This window comes from Marmota flaviventris, chromosome 4 (genome assembly GCF_047511675.1).
Source record: "Marmota flaviventris isolate mMarFla1 chromosome 4, mMarFla1.hap1, whole genome shotgun sequence".
Lineage (NCBI taxonomy): Eukaryota > Metazoa > Chordata > Mammalia > Rodentia > Sciuridae > Marmota > Marmota flaviventris.
In genome coordinates this window covers 73,420,777-73,426,007 of record NC_092501.1, presented here as the reverse complement: position 1 = coordinate 73,426,007, position 5,231 = coordinate 73,420,777, and the positions used below count along the sequence as shown (strand labels likewise).

At 34.1% G+C, this 5,231-nt stretch overlaps 1 pseudogene; it reads right to left on the bottom strand.

Annotated features, from left to right (window-relative positions):
- Positions 1-2,251: 2,251 nt before the first annotated feature.
- LOC114083620 (transmembrane protein 126A pseudogene) lies at positions 2,252-2,847 on the bottom strand (annotated as a pseudogene).
- Positions 2,848-5,231: the final 2,384 nt, after the last annotated feature.

Below are 5,231 nucleotides of genomic sequence, written 5' to 3'. Positions count from 1 at the left end.
TCTATTCTGTACGATTGATCTACCAGTCTGTTTTGGTGCCAATACCATGCTGTTTTTGTTACTATTGCTCTGTAGTATAGTTTAAAGTCTGGTATAGTGATGCTACCTGCTTCACTCTTCCTGCTAAGGATTACTTTAGCTATTCTGGGTCTCTTATTTTTCCAGATAAATTTCATAATTGCTTTTTCTATTTGTATGATGAATGCCATTGGAATCGGAATTGCATTAAATCTGTATAGTGCTTTTGGAAGTATGGTCATTTTGATAACATTAATTCTGCCTATCTAATAGCAAGGTAGATCTTTCCATCTTATAAGGTCTTCTTTGATTTCTTTCTTTAGGGTTCTGTAATTTTCATTGTATAGATCTTTCACCTCTTTCATTAAGTTGATTCCCAGTTATCTTGTTCATTTTTGAGGTTATTATAAATGGGGTAGTTTTCCCCATTTCCCTCTCAGAGGCTTTGCCACTGATATACATAAATGTCTTTGGTTTATAGGTGTTGATTTTATATCCTGCTACTTTGCTGAATTCATTTAGTACTTCTAGAAGTTTTCTGGTGGAACTTTTTGGGTCTTCTAGGCATAGAGTCATATCATCTGCAAATAGTGCTAATTTAAGTTCATCTTTTCCTATGCATATCCCTTTAATTTCTTTCATCTGTATAATTGCTCTGGTCAGTGTTTCAAGAACTATGTTAAATAGAATTGGTGAAAGAGAGCATCCCTGTATTGTTCCAGTTTTTAGAGGGAATGCCTTCAATTGTTCTCCATTTAGAATGATGTTGGCCTGAGGCTTAGCATAGTTAACCTTTATGATGTTGAGATATGTTCCTGTTATCCTTAGTTTTTCTAATGTTTTGAACATGAAAGGGTGCTGTATTTTGTCAAATATTTTTCTGTGTCTATTGAGATGATTGTATGATTCTTATCTTTGAGTCTATTGATGTGATGAATTAAATTTATTGATTTCCATATGTTTCTGAACCAAACTTTCATCTCTGGGATGAATCCCTCTTGATCATGGTGCACAATTTTTTTTTTATATGTTTTTGTATTTGATTTGCCAGAATTTTATTGGGAATTTTTGCATGTAAGTTCATTAGAGATATTTGTCTTTCTTTGATGTGTCTTTGCCTGGTTTGGGGATCAGGGTGACATTGACCTCATAAAATGAGTTTGTAACTGCTGCCTCTTTTTCTATTTCCTGAAATAAACTGTAGAGTATTGGTATTAGTTCTTCTTTAAAGGTCTTGTATAACTCGGCTATGTATCCATCCGGTCCTGGGCTTTTCTTGATTGGTAGGCTTCTGATGGCATCTTCTATTTCCTCACTTGATATTGGTCTGTTTAAATTGTATATATCTTCCTGATTCAACCTGGGCAATTCATATGACTTAAGAAATTTGTCGATGCCTTCAATGTCTTCTATTTTATTGAAGTATAAGTTTTCAAAGTAATTTATAATTATCCTCTGTATTTCTGTAGTGTCTGTTGTGATATTGCCTTTTTCATCATGCATGCTGGTAACTTGAGTTCTCTCTCTCCTTCTCTTAGTTAGCATAGCTAAGGGTCTGTCAATTTTATTTATTTTTTTCAAAGAACCAACTTTTTGCTGTCATTTTTTTCAATTGTTTCTTTTGTTTCAATTTCATTGATTTCAGCTCTAATTTTAATTATGTCTTGCCTTCTACTGCTTTTGCTGTTGGTTTGTTCTTCTTTTTCTAGGGCTTTGAGATGTAGTGCGAGGTCATTTATTTGTTGACTTTTCCTTATTTTAAGAAATAAACTCCTGCAATGAATTTTACTCTTAGTACTGCTCTCATAGTGTCCCAGAGATTTCGATATGTTGTGCCTGTGTTTTCATTTACCTCTAAGAATTTTGTAATATCCTCCTTGATATTTTCTGTAACCCATTGTTCATTGAGTAGCATATTGTTTAATGTCCAGGTGATGGAGAAATTTTATTTTTTATTTTGTCATTGATTTCCAATTTCATTCCATTATGATCTGATAAAATGCATGGTAGTATCTCTACTTTTTTGTATTTGCTAAGAGTTGCTTTGTGGGATAGTATATGTTCTGTTTTAGAGAAGGATCCATGTGCTGCTGAGAAGAAAGTGTATCCTCTTGATGCAGGTTGAAATATTGTATATATGTCAGTTAAGTCTAAATTATTGATTGTATTATTGAGTTCTATAGCTTCCTTTTTTATCTTTACAATTTTATTTTGTTTACACATTTGCTCAAAATCAGTGAATTTCTAGCCCAGGTTCAGGTAACTGAAGGGCCTTTATAAGTAAGTACTTTATATTGTCTAGACCCAAGGTATGCTGCAAACATAGTCTGAAGTAAAATGGGAAATAACATCTTTCTGAAGATAGGCTTAGAAATTTTAATCCAATAAGTTAAGATGTTTGCTTTCTCTGGTAGCAGGGCTGATTGAAACCTGGCTGCTAGGCCACCATTTTCAGGAATAGCCAAGAAAACAGGGTACAGACCTCCTAAAACTAATCCAACAAGTCCACCTGTTGTCACAGTACAGGTTTCACAATTCAAATCACCTGTACTCGAAAGTAAACTTAAGAACCTTTAAAAGATGCTTTTGCTATAAAAAATGGGAGCACTGCCATTGGTAAGCCAGCAGCTATTCAGGCCCGTGTTACATGCAAGACATGCCGAAAAAGACTGTTTGCTATTAGGCCACATAAAGTAGCATTAAGTCCAATATGTTTGGATCCATGTTCAAGAAGATTCCTTTCTGCTTCTGATAGTAGTTCAATTTTTGATCTATGACATCAAAAATTGAGTTTTCCTTGATAGTATCATGTGGTTTATGGTTTTCCATCTTGACCCTGCTGCTCTCCTCCCAACAGGTGCCTTCCCAGTTCTTCTAACACTCCCGGGCTTAATATACAACCTTTTTTCCATTCCTCCCAGCGCAGCCATCTTTGGCAGACACCTATAGTTTCTTTATTCAACTTTTGTTGGGAAGATCTATCCAGTGGTGAGAGAGGTGTGTTAAAGTCACCCAAGATTATTGTGTTGTGGTCAATTTGACTCTTGAACTTGAGAAGAATTTGTTTGATGTACATAGCTGCACCATTGTTTGGGGCATATATATTTAGGATTGTTATATCTTGTTGGTGTACATACTTGAGCAGTATGTAATGTGTATCTTTATCACTTTTGATTAACCTTGGCTTGAAGTCTCGTTTATGTGATACAAGGATGGAAACCCCTGCTTGCTTCCACAGTCTATGTGAGTGCTATGATTTTTCCCAAGCTTTCACCTTCAGTCTATGGATGTCTTTTCCTATCAGATGAGTCTCCTGGAGTCATCATATTGTTGGGTCTTTTTTTATATTCAGTCTGCTAGCATATGTCTTTTGATTGGCGAGTTTAAGCCATTAATATTCACGGTTATTACTGAGACATGGTTTGTATTTCCATCCTTATTTATTTATTTTTGTTATTTAACTTGACTTGATTTTCTTCTTTGATTACTTTTTCCTTTAGGGTACGACCTCCCTCTGCTGATTTTCATTGTTATTGTTGCTGTTTTTCCTCTTCATGGAATATGTTGCCAAGGATGTTTTCTGGCTATAAATTCTTTTAACTTTTGTTTATCATGGAATGTTTTTATTTCATCCTCAAATCTAAAGCTTAATTTTTCTGGATACAAGATTCTTGGTTGGCACCTGTTTTCTTTCAGAGCTTGAAACATTTTGTTCCAGATCTTCTAGCTTTCAGGCTCTGTGTTGAATAATCTGCTGTTATCCTAATTGGTTTTTCCCTATATGCAATCTTTTTCCTTTCTCTTGTGGCTTTCAAAATTCTCTCCTCATTCTGTATGTTGTGCATTTTTATTATTATGAGCCTTGGTGTGGATCTTTTATGATTTTGTACTTTGGTGTCCTGTAGGCTTCTTGAATTTCAATTTCCAGTTTATTCTTCATGTTTGGAAATTTTTGTGATATTATTTCATTAAATAGATTGTTCATTCCATTGGTTTGGACCTCTATGCTTCTCTCTATCCTAATAACTCTTAAATTTGGTCTCTTTATGCTATATACATATTTCTTCAATGTTTTACTTGTGGTTTCTTACCATTATCACTGTGCAGTCTATGCTATTTTCAAGATTATATATTTTATCTTCATTGTCTGATGTCCTATCTTCTAAGTGATATACTCTGTTGCTGAGTCTTTCATTTGAGCTTTTAATTTGGTTTGTTGTTTTTTTCATTTCAAGAATTTCTGTTTTTTTTTTAAGAACCTCTATCTCCCTGTTGAGGTGATCTTTTCCTTCCTGGATTTGTTTATGTAGCTTCTTGTCAAAGTGATCTTTCACTGTTTGTAGTCTCTCTCTTATATCTTCCTTGAGTTCAGAGAACATTTTAACCACATATATTCTGAACTCTTTCTCTGTAATTTTTCTGCTATGCCTGCCAATGATTCTAATTATGTGGTGTCTTGATTTGTTTGTGGCATTTTCTTCCCTTGTCTTTTCATGTTGCTTGTGTGTCTTCCTTTCCAGCTCTGTGGGTCTGGGTTGTTATTGTTTTAACCCTGTAGGTTTGTAGTGCTCTTGTAGGGTTCCAAGATCCTTCCTTTGTGGAGAAGTCAATGTTACCAGATCCCAATATCAACAATATATCACCTATGAACAATGTGTTGTTATTAAAACATTTATAGTGTAGTCTCCATGTACAGAAATGTTGGATTCAATTATTATCTAAAATATAATCAGTAGTTTTGTAAAAAGTTTACCGTTTTCAATGGTGGACAATGAACTGGGATTGGGTGTAGGAAGGAATACTGATGGGGAAAGATGTGAGGGTATAGAGTTAATATATCTTAGGAAATGTGAAATAGAAATCTAATGAAGAGGGTTAGTAGCAAGAGACTAGGCAGGAAGTAATTTAGGATAGATAAGTACGTGGGAAGACAGTAGAGTACATAAAACGAATATATATATATATATATATATATATATATATATATATATATATATACAGGATGTTAAAATAGTAAAATTTGGAGTGGGAAAGAAAAATGAAAAAAGTAAAAAGAGAAAGAAAAAAAGTAAAAAAAGAAAAATGGAGGGCATATACAACACCTCTATATTATATTATTCAGATGAACTCAGTCCTCAAAATCCTATTTCATGCAAAGTTCTTGGGTTTACACATGTTGAGGATGTGAGGGCTGGAGGAGAGAGGAGTAGAAG